Below are 12,174 nucleotides of genomic sequence, written 5' to 3' on the forward strand. Positions count from 1 at the left end.
GAAACGATCGGACTCAAGTGATGGAGCGTTCGGTCACTTTGGGCAGCGTGTCCGGTCGCAACTTAACACGTGGCATGAAGCTAAATAACCGTTAAGATTAGGCACTCAGCATTTGTGGCTGATGACACATGGGGAGCATTGGGCGACCGGACGATGGGGTCCTGCGTCCGGTCAACCTGACCGGTGCGTCCGGTCAGCCCATGTTTCGCTAGACAGAGGAGCCAACGGCTCTATTTCATTGGGGGCTTTATTTAAGGCATGTGGCCAGCTCTAGCTGACCCTATTGGCCATTTGCATTGACATAGCAACCTTATGAGTTTAGCCAAAGCCCTCCCACTCATCTCCATCACTGATTCTTCATCTTTGTGAGATTGGGAGTGAATCTAAGTGTATTGCTTGAGTGTTTGCATCTAGAGGCACTTGGTGTTTGTGTTTTGCTGCAGGATTTGTTTGTTACTCTTGGTGGTTGCTGCCACCTAGACGGCTTGAAGCAGCAAGGATCATTGAGTGGAGGTTGGTCATTATCTCCGGCTCCGATCATGGTGATTGTGAGGGGTTCTTGACCTTTCCCCAGCTGAGAGCCAAAAGGTACTCTAGTGGATTACTCGTGGCTTGTGTGATCCTCATCTTGTGTTGGTTGTGCGGCACCCTATCGAGGGTTTGGCGTGTGATGCCAATTAGCACGTGAACCTCCAAGTGAGTGAATCGCCACAACGAGGACTAGCTTGCCGGCAAGCAAGTGAACATCGGTAAAAAGTCATTGTGTCATCATTTGATTCTGAGGTGATTTGTCTTCATTGGTATTCATTCTTGTGATTGATTGGTTCATTTCTCGACTCGGCGATATAACCATCTTGCTCTCTCTCTTTACATTACCGTAAATTAGTTGTCAAGCTCTTTAGTGTAGCTAGTCATGAGAGCTTGTTAGTTTGGTTAGTGTGGCTCTTTAGTTAACCTTTGAGAGCACACTAACTTAGTGTAGTGACATAGCTATTATGTAGATAGAGATTATATAAACTAGAATTGTGGTAGGTGGCTTGCATTTTAGTAGGCTAGCGCAACACTCGCTTTGCCTCATATTTATCTAACCGGTTTGTGAAGTGTTGTTGTAAAAATTTTTAATAGGCTATTCACCCCCCTCTAGCCATTAGGACCTTTGAACAGTGCTACGATTTGTGCTTGAGCTACTCATCCTGAAGGCTAGGTACGGCTGGTCCGACGGTAGTTTCAATGATCTATTGCGTCTTCTATCATGGTTGCTGCCAAAGCCAAACTCAGTTCCCGCCAACACATACCATGCGAAGAAGGTTATAAATCCATTGACAATGGGGGTTGAAAAAATCCATACATGCCACAACCATTGTATCCTTTTTTGTGGCGATACGTTCAAGTCACACTACTAACTTTTGACCCTTATACCACGCTTTTTTGTCGCAACGGCATGGTTTTGTTGCAACAAGTGTTGTTATCACAACGATTTTCACTTTTGCTTGCGATAGATTGTTTTTTTGCCGTGAAGATTGTTTTGTGGCTATAAGTGTGGAGATCGTTGCAAAAAGTAAGTGTTATCGCAACAAATTATTGAACGGTTGCAATAAGTGATTAATGTTGCCACGATTTGATTTGCGTTGCGGGCAAGTTTATTTTCGTTGCAATACTAAGGTGATATTGCAACTCTTTATTTTATGGTTGCAATAGCCCATCTATATCGCCACGAATATGTTCCATTGTATATAATAGTCGCTTTTGTTGCAAAAAATTGGTACATATAGCAACGAAAAAATAGTTCGTTGCAATCACTAAGGTTGCAACGATTATGGTTTCGTTGTATGTAGCAGTTTCATTCATTGCAAAAAGGTTATAATATAGCAACAAAAAATTACATTGTTGCAATACCTAAGCCTTTCCACTTTAATGGTTGCATAAATTTTTTTTTTAAAAATGACAACAATATGGGTTTCGAACCTGAGACCTCTTGGTCTTGAAAGTAAGCTCCTACCACTAGGCTACGTCTATGTTTGTGTTAGTAATAGCGAAAGTTCCCTATATTAATTAATGTTGAGCAGTTATATTGGAAAAAGGATCTAATCTAAATTTACATATCACGTAGAGGTCGCGGCTTGTAGCTCCTGTCGTGGCTCCTTCTCTCCCGCAGCCTCTCTTCTTCCCCCATGCGCTGTCTCCTTGCGAAGAACGTGGTGGAGCCCCCCCTGATCCCTACAGCCAGCACTAGCAGCTAGCGTGGTCAAGGCCTCCTTGAGGCCTTTGTCGTCGCGGCGCCCCTTCCCTACGGCTGTAGTCGTCACGGCCCTTGAATTCCCTGCAGCGACTACGGCATATTGGTGCCCTAGTTCCTTCCTGATCATCGACGAGATAAGGAGAGCGAGCACCGTCCGGTCCTTCCTTGGCGTGCGAGATAGTCTCTTGTGTTGCAAAAAGATTGTACAAATAGCAACTAAAGACTAAATCGTTGCAATACCTAAGGGCGCGTTTGGTTACCTGCATACGCCGCGGCCAGGCTCCACGGATGCAGCTCTGAGCGTTTGGTTGACTGGTTGGAGGTTGGGGCCTGTCCCATGCGGTGCAAGATTCCCTCGTGGGCCAGGCTCAACTCATACGCCAAAAATCCTCGTTCCTCCGCGGCCAGGCTCGCGCGAGCGCAGCAAGCATGCAAACGGGACATGTCAGTGAGACAGCCGATGCTAACATGCAGTGAACCAAACAAAATCTCTGAACAGCCAGGCTCTGTGAGTACGATAACCAAACACCAGCCATGTGCATGCGCTCGCCCTGGCTACCTGCAGCCTGGCTGCCCAGGTACAGCCTGGCTCATCTGAGAAGCTAACCAAACGTGCCCTAAGGTTCTTGAGCACAATGGTTAAGTAAAAAAAATCAACACCAGGATTCGAACCTGGGACTTTAGAGTCCTGAAGACTTGTGCTTACCACTACACCATATATGTGTTTGTGTCATTGGTAGTCAAAGGAACATATACAAAATACAAAATAACATAGAACCCGTTATGTATTGAAATAGGATCGGATCTGGTATATAGCAGTATACGTATATGTGCACGATCTAACTTTCGTATAGGCATCGTGGCTTTCTCTTTCCAAGGCGTCGTCGCAGCTGGCTCTGTCCCTAGGTGTCGTCGCGCGTGGCCTCTCCCTGCAGCCGCTAGTGTCCCTGTCGCTGGTGCTGCTGGGTTGCTCGTGTCCTCACCGCTCTACGCGACCTTGTCGACAGCTAGACACTTAACCGAAAGCCACGTCTACACGAGTACGTCGACGCGAGTATGTCGACGCGAGTCGTCGAGTTCACACATCAATCAGGTGCTCTAGTTCAATCTATGTTTGACAAATTGCTCCCAAGTTCCTTTGTTAATCTTGATGTATCATCTATGGCAATTATATATTTAATCAATATTCAATTATCTTTACCTCCAATTTTTATTCTTCAGAGTGCATACGTGTAGTTAGGGCATTGTGTTACGAGAGTTGAGACTATTTATTAGGGGATAATCATTATATCAAGTTCTCAACTAGGTAATTTATTGAATTTTGATTTTAATGTTGAATCTAGTACAACATATTTTTTCATGTTCCTTTTTTAAGATAATATTTGTAATTTGTTTGATAAAAATTCCCTTTCGATGCATTAAAGTTTATTTTTTATATTATATAGTAATATAGTAAAGGGCTCATTTTTTTAAGCTTCCCTGCAGCGAAAAATTGAATCGTTGCAATAGCTACGAAAAATTGAATTGTTGCAATAGCTAAGGCCGGGTCACATGATCAAATGTCATCAAAATGTAAAAAAAAAGAGTAAAAATGGAGCATAGGTAGGACTTGAACTCGACACCCTTCCATCTTGAAGCAGTAGACTTACGACTAGATTATGTTAGATCTTATGTTAGTACATGCATAGTAAAATTTTTATATTTTAAATTAACAACGAGAACAATTAAGAAATGATAAAAACAGACTAAAAAAGTGTAAAATAGCACAAAAAAAGGAATTGGTTGGACTCGAACTAACGACACCTCTTTCTTGAAAGGTCGACTTACCACAACACTATGTTGGTATTTGTGTTTGTTCATGCTCACAAAGTTCTTTGTAAGTTAAATTAACTATTAAAACTATTGGAAGATGACAAAAAGAACAAAAAAATGTTGACTATGGGGTTTGAGCCTCAAACCCATCCTCAAACCCATCGCTCAAACACCAAGCATGGCCACCACTACACTATGCAAAGTAAATAGTTTGCAGGAAAAAGTCTACTTAACCCCCCACCTATCATACTTGGTCTACTTCACCCCCTCAACTATGAAACCGTCTGTTTTACCCCCTGAACTATCTAAAACCGTCTGTTTTAGATAGTTCAGAGGGTAAAACAGACGGTTTCATAGTTGAGGGGGTGAAGTAGACCAAGTATGATAGGTGGGGGGTTAAGTAGACTTTTTCCATAGTTTGTATAATATGTTAACCATGGAAATATATAGCTTGTTCGTTTGGCTGTGGCTTGTCGTAAACGATCGTAAATTTCCAAGCGGAACAGTATTTTTCTCTCACACAAACCAGCCAACAGTACTTCTTTACGAACCAGCAATGATACGAACTAGCCAACCGAACAAGCCGATAGTCTAATAATATCTATAATTGGTTTGAAATTGTTCAAACTTGCATGACAATATGTACTTTTTTGTGTATAATCATTAAAATTTTTAAATATAACAAAGCATATTACACATTCTTCACAAATAAACACATCTCCAACATAGTAATAGTAATTGTGTAAGAGATGTATCTATTTGTGAATAATGTATAGTTCGACTGTACTAAAATGAATGGATTTTTTTATGACAACCTTATGGACCCAAAATATGTCGTCATGCCATTTTATAGAGTTTCCTAACCATATTTAGATATTATTACAGTTATTTTATGGAATTACCATATAATAATCATAATAATATCTAAATTTGGTTAGAAACTCTACAAACTTGTATGACAACATGTTTTTGGTGTATAGTCATTCAAAAAAACTTCAAATGATAAAAAATAAGTACTGCACACTTTATTAAAAGGAACTAAAATTTATATGGAATAGTTATGGGCCCAAAATATGTTGCCATGTCGTTCCACTCTTTAAATTTGTTATTTGTTATTGGCCCTGTTCGCTTCGCTGAAAAAATAAGCCGAAACACTATTTTCGTTGATTTGTTGTGAGAGAAAAACACTATTTTGGCTGAAAAATAAGCTGAAAATACGGATTATAAGACAAGCGAACAAGACCATTATTGCACTTTTAGTCGACATATACCAAGTGCACATGAACAAAGAAAAGGAACAAAAAGAAAAATACGCCACAGGAGCTCGAACCAAAGCCTGTACATCCACAAATAATAGATTTCACTTTGCGCTCTGGTTTGAAGTTGAACACCTCACGTAAAATTTGAACTCATATGCTGCTCAAATTTTGACAAAAACCTTACATTTACTACGAGCTATGAAAATATGAGGTTTAAAGAATTTAAAAAATGATTGACTATTATTTATAGTTTAAAAGAACTTTTGTGTGCCTATCCAAACAAATTTCAAGTTGAATTGTGCATACCTCATATAAGATGGATGAAAAATACACTTAGGCTCGTATGGTTCACTAAATCATAAAATCATTTATCATGGAGATAGATGAAAAATCCAATTGTTGTGTTGGGATAATTGGACCTTCTGTCTCCAGGTTACCACAAAATAACTCTAATAATGCCTAAAAGTGGTCTAGAAAATCTAGGAATTTGCATGGAATCATGTTTTGGGTGTATATGCTTCATGTAAAAATTCAAATGATTTTAATAGAGGGAGTCTATACATTGTACACGAAAATGATTTTAAACCTAATTCAATGTTACTCAAGTCAAACTTTGAAGCTTGCACGCCTCACATCAAATTCGAACTCAAATGGACCTCAAATTTTGACAAAACCTTATATTTACTACAAGTTAAGGAAATATGAGGTTTCGGAAATTTAAAAAATGATTCACTATTTTCTACAGTTTAAACGAATTTATGTGTGTCTACTAAACAAATTCTAAATTGAACTATGTGTACCCCTAATAAGATTAAAAAAGGTGTTACTTCAAAATATATTTGGTGTATAATTATTAAAAAATTCAAATGATCTTAACAAAGAGATACTGCACATTATTTACAAATGGATGTCTCTTACATAGTAGAAGTAATATATGTAGATGTGTGCCAGATGTGTCTATTTGTGAACAATGTTGACTCCCACTTTATTAAAACAAACTGAATTTGTTTCACATAGTATGAAATACGAGGTACTACTCATTGTCGACAAAAGGATATCTCTTTCACATAGTAGGAGTAATATGTAACTGTGTGAAAGATGTGTTCGTTTGTGAATTAGGCTACCACTTTGTTAAAATAAATTAAAATTTTGACAAAAAGCTTATGGACCCAAAATATGTTGCCATGCCAGGCCTTAGAATTTCCTAACCATATTAAGATATTATTAGAATTATTTTGTGGAATTACATTAAAATGATCGTAATAATATCTATGTTTGGTTAGAGAGCTTTTCAAACTTGCATAACAACATGTTTTCGTGTATAATTATTTAAAAAATTCAAATGATTTTTTTTGGAAAAATTGATCTGCCAAATCGCGTGTATGGGCACAAAACTGAACCTAAAATTCCCACTTCCCGCCAACCAGAACGAGTGTGGCCGCGGACTCCGCTAAAAAATTGCAACATGTGCGGGCTCCCTCTCACGTCCGCATTGCTGTAAAAATAATAATAATAATAAACGGTTGGGCAAAAAAGAAAAGGAGAAAAGAAAACTAAACAGGCCGTTCACTGGACACAAGGCCAAGCGCGGGAGGAAAAATTTTGATCCACCAAAAACGCGCCCAATCTTGGGCTAAATTCGCTGAACCTATATAAACGAGAGGCTCAATTCTCTGCGTTAGGGTTCTTTCATTTTCCAATCGGCCGCCAGCCCGCTCCCCGCTGCAGCTGGTTCTGGCGCCGCCGCGCCGCGCTTCCGTCCGAGTGGCCCGACCTCCCCCATTCGTTGGTCCTCCACTCTGTGAAGCTGTGCCCCTACACTCCACGAAGGTGAAAAGACTAGAGATTGGGAGCGAACCTGTGTGCCGCGCACCGTCCCGTCGCGGCCGCCAGCAACCTGTGCTGCGCCGGCGCCGGCTGCAGTGACGCCTCTCCAACCTCCGACCGTGCCAGCCCTAAGGTACTAATCCATTCTCTTCCTCCCACTCCCTCCGTGGCTGGATTTAAGGTTTTTCGACGGAGATGCATTTGCTTTCTTGGAAATTTCCAATGTGTGTGATTCTCCAATCTTCATGTTAGGTGTTGTGCTTAGTAGCTTTGCTAATGTAAATTGTTGCCTATCCTATACTTGAATAACAACAGCTCGTTTGTCCAAAAACAGCAAATGCTCACTAGAAATAGAAATATATATATATGTCTACACTATCATCGTCAATCTTGAAACACCAGCTCGCACACATAGAGTAGATGTGATTTGTGAATTTCTACCCCAACGTTAGTTTTTGCTTCCAACTAGCTTATAGTGGTCACCTAGGCTTAAGATCAATTTCTTTGAACTTGTTCGCTGGTGTTAGCAGTAGCTCTTGCATTCTTTTGATCTAGTAAGCTTGATAATTAATTTCACATGTTTAACTAGATCTCTTATTAGTAAGATTATTTGTGAATTGCTTAATCTGTGCCTATTGCCATTCAATTGGTTGTATCTTTGTTTTCATGGAAATCAAGAGTTATTGCTTCAAACGTTTGTCTTCTGAAAATTAATTAGTATGCACTTTCTATACAATTGTCTGAATTGCAATGTGGTGATCATGATGCACTGTTTATTATTTCTAACAGTCCTAAAGTTTACCTTTAATCTCTTGACTTGATATAAGTTGTGAACCACCTTTACTGTCAACTCAACTAGAACCATGTTGTATCTAAAATTTTGTACATTCTATGCATGAATGACTTTATTACCCAATTTACTAATATCACAATCTTATTCTTTTGGTGAGTAGGTGGACGACAAATGTTGACTAGAAGGCAAGGAATCTAGCAAGAACACAGCTGAGATCATGACTGGTTGTGCTGTCGGAAAGTCTGCAAATGCTGTAGAGATGTTAGAAAGTGTTGTAATGTTCCAAGTTGACCGCGCGTCGGTCTAATAACCTCCCGTCTCCAGACCGCGCGTATCCCTCCCCCTCCCCCAATTAGATCGCGATCTGTCTCCCAGGACCGCGTGAGGGCCATGACGCTGCCGCCTACGCCACCTCGGTCCAGGACGCCCCCGACATCGCCTCCGTTGAGGACGCCACTGGCAACGCCTTCAGGCAGGACGGCGCTTCGTTCGCAGGGCATCAGCGCCAGCACAGACTCCACCGCCTTGGGTACCCATCGCCATCGATATACTGAGGCCACCCTCGAAGTAGAAGATGATCTTGGGTTCTCTTCTCCATATGTCCCCAGGTGCAATGATTACTTAATCTAGGTTTTTTGTTTATGTGATTTCATACTTATTTGTTTTTCAATATAAAGATATGTGTCTATCGTAGCCTTGAAATTAATCTGTCAAGCTCTTGAATGTTGGTAAATGCAAATATATGTTACTGCATCTACAGTTAAGTCAGATTCATTGAAGATCTAACTATCCAATCATCCAATGTGTTAGAACACAGGTTTAATATTTTCTTCATAAAAACAAATTTCTGACTTACTGGTTCTGTCTCTTCTGGATGGTCTACTATAACATTATTATTATATATTACTACTGTTGCCTCCAGTAAAAAAAAGATGTTTAAGAAAAGGCAATTACTTGCTCGGTATTTGTTTTGCTTGTCTAAAATTACAGAAAGTAAACATGTCTGTTTCGATTCAGGAATACAAAGTCTGAGATCGTTTTCTATGCTTGGGTGAATCACATGGCCAAGCACTGTGTCTGTATATATATTGTTGTAGAATATATAATACAATCACATGGCGAGCTATTTTGAGCTGCGTATGGCTGAATAACATATTTTGGAGAGGAGTGATGTGCTTATGTAGTACTGGATGGGAGTGTCCCCTGAATTTTGTATTATGATGAAGGAAGTATGCAAACAGACATTAGGTATAGCATTTGCTCTTGTATAAAAACAATTATTCCTGTATAAGAATAGTGTTATTTCCTATAAGAAAAAACATTGGCTATCTCTTGCCTAGATTGGAATCTTCGGTTAACAGGCTAAGCAAGGCATCCAGAAGAATTGACTATGGCAGGAGTCCAAAGTGCTGCCAAGTAGAGAGCTCATAATAATAGAGAAAAAATGTTCCTGTATTATGATTGCCAATAAAGTATATTTTATGATGATATCAAACTTTTTGTACTACTCACTTTCTAATTTTTAAATGAAACACTTAACATGGTTTTTAAATGGAGTAATATTAACAATGCTGCTTTTTCTGTTTGACGTAGCTTCTTATGTGATCACACTATTAAATATGTAAACAGGAAAGGTTGAATATTCTACCAAAATACCAAACTACAAACACTTCTGTTCAGTGTTGCTTTTCCAGATTGGGTGAATAAGGTAACAACAATTCATAGGGCTTTCCATTTTTTAAAATGTTTTTTTAGTATTCATGTGAATTTCCATTGTATTTTTGAATAATTGTAGTCCTCTATGAGATTTCTGAAACTTGACTGGAAAACAGAACATCTTGTCAATAATGAGAAATTGAAGGATGGTGCATCTGCTATGCATCTTGCTCTTCCCTGTAATAAGGCAGCAAGGGCTCAATATTTTTCAGATATCATCTGATCCTATAGCCAGTATGTACTGGCTGAGGTTGATGGGCTCAAATGCTAATCATTCACCATTTGCCACTTTACCACTCCTTGATTAGGTATGCGCAAGACCAGAGACTTAATTCCTAGTGCCTAACTTCTGTTTTTTGCCAGTGTTTTCAAGTTTAAGTGTGGTCCCTTTACTCTGTTCTCTTTTTATTATTCAATTCAGTAGCATGATGGTAGGGGAAATGGGGTGTATGACAATGCTTGGATAGGTAACCATGATTATTAGTGGCTAATGCCTGTTGCTAGGCTGAATTTCTCTATGCCAAGTAGCTTCTGGTAACCATGACATTAAGTTGTAGCTGTCACACTCGCACCTACACCAATTGCTACACATCGCCGACCTCCAGCTCTCCCCTGTCTCTCTATTTGCAGTTATGAATTTTGAAAGTAGCCGGTCAGGTTTTGACCTTGGTCTGGACAGCAGTGGGTGTTTGTGTTTTTTACCATGATAACTACAGAATCTTATTTAACAAATAACTACAAAGATGTAGAGAATTTCATGGGCTTTCCGTATTGTTAAAGGATACAATTTTTCGTTGTCTACAACTCAAGTTATGATTTTTCTAATCAACTAAACTGTTGCTGCCTTAAAAATTCAGAGAAGGCGGCTGCTACTGTAACATATGCAACGCCTTCAGGCAGGATTGCAGTAGAACTTCAACTATGAAAAAGCTTGGTTGATGGCTTTTGTATATGAAATTAGAAATTAGAACCATTTTATATTTTCATCTCTTTACATTTGTGCAAAATTTAGTAAACTTAATATTGTTCTAATATCCCAATCATATTCTTTTGGCAGTAGGTGGACAAGGTTTCAGTGGGAGGCTCATAATCAAGCGAGGACATAGCCGAGGAGATGACATGTTGGGCTGCTAGGAATTTCTCAAGTGCTGCATAGATGTTAGGAAGTTTGTAAAAAGTTGTCAAATAATGAGTTAATTGTACACTCGTCTATGATTTTAGCTACTATTTCATGGGTTTGGCAACATATTGAATGATTAATTATAATTAATATATGTGGGTGCAATTGCTTTTGATATGATTTATTGATTTGCAATGATGATTTATTAAACCAAAATTAAATGTTACTAGCGTTGCAATAAAAGCTATACCTACGAGCCGTGATGCGTGGCAATATGCTGTATGGCAACAGACTTATTTACGTTGCAAATAATACTATTGCCACGACATGACTATTGTTGCAATAACAATTAATCTTCCGCAACGAATAAAATTGCGTGGCAAATTCTACTGTTGCAACGGCACTGAGGTCATGGCAATAATGAACGGTATATTGCAACGAATAAAATTGCGTGGCAAATGATACTGTTGCAACGGCAACGCGGTCGTGGCAATAATGAACGGTATCTCGCAACGGATAAATTTGCGTGGCAAATGATACTATTGCCACGCCAAGACAAGCGTGGCAATAATGTATACTCTCTCGCAACGATTACATTTGCGTGTCAAATGATTTACTTGCCACGGCACAACGGTCGTGGCAACAATACCTTAAGCAACAAAATTATAGCGTGGCAACAAAAATCTATTGCCACACTATCGCTCGTTGTATTTACCACCTCTCGCTACGAAGACAAACGTGACAAGTGCTCGTATTGCCACGCCAATGAATGTTGCGATAACGTCCTATTGCAATGCTTGGCAATGTTGCAAGAAAATCTAACTCTTGCAATGCCAAACTAGCAACGGTTGCAAGTTCTTATTGCAACGTGACTTTTTGCAACCATTGCCAACGAACGCAATTTCGTGGTATGAACTACCTTTTGCAACAAAATTGGGCCTATTGCAACGTTTTCTCGTCATTGCGCAAGGGTTAGAAGTTTGTAGTGTCACTTGATAAATGTCTGAGGTGTGGGGCCAGTCGATACAAGAACAATGACCTTTACGACGGGGAAGAAGCCTCCATGGGGAAGAATAGGAAGAAGGGTGGGAAAAGGTGGTACAAGATTCTCAACCCCCAGAGGACACTCCATTAGGCAATGATGCAAAGCAAAGAAGAATTCCTACCTTGGTCATGTGGTACCTGTCAGTGGTTAATCGCTTGAGGCGTATCTTCCTAAACCCTAAGGAAGTTGCACTCATGACATGGTGGGATGATGAGTGCACGGTGGGTGATGATGTGATTGCACACCCGACCGATGGTACTTAGTGGGAACGTTTCGATGTGAAACATAGAGAATTTAGCGAAGACCCATGAAATGTGTGGTTCAGCTTGAGCACTGATGGAATGAATCTGTTCAATGAGAGGA

General features: G+C 39.7%; 1 long non-coding RNA gene across 1 annotated transcript; it reads left to right on the top strand.

Moving 5' to 3' along the window:
• The first annotated feature begins 7,028 nt into the window (after positions 1–7,028).
• LOC136519534 (uncharacterized) lies at positions 7,029–10,933 on the top strand. Its single transcript, XR_010774947.1, has 4 exons — positions 7,029–7,270; positions 8,091–8,538; positions 9,560–9,638; positions 10,704–10,933. It is a non-coding gene; the product is annotated as an uncharacterized lncRNA (long non-coding RNA).
• Positions 10,934–12,174: the final 1,241 nt, after the last annotated feature.

Source organism: Miscanthus floridulus, chromosome 18 (assembly GCF_019320115.1).
Source record: "Miscanthus floridulus cultivar M001 chromosome 18, ASM1932011v1, whole genome shotgun sequence".
Classification (NCBI taxonomy): Eukaryota; Viridiplantae; Streptophyta; class Magnoliopsida; order Poales; family Poaceae; genus Miscanthus; species Miscanthus floridulus.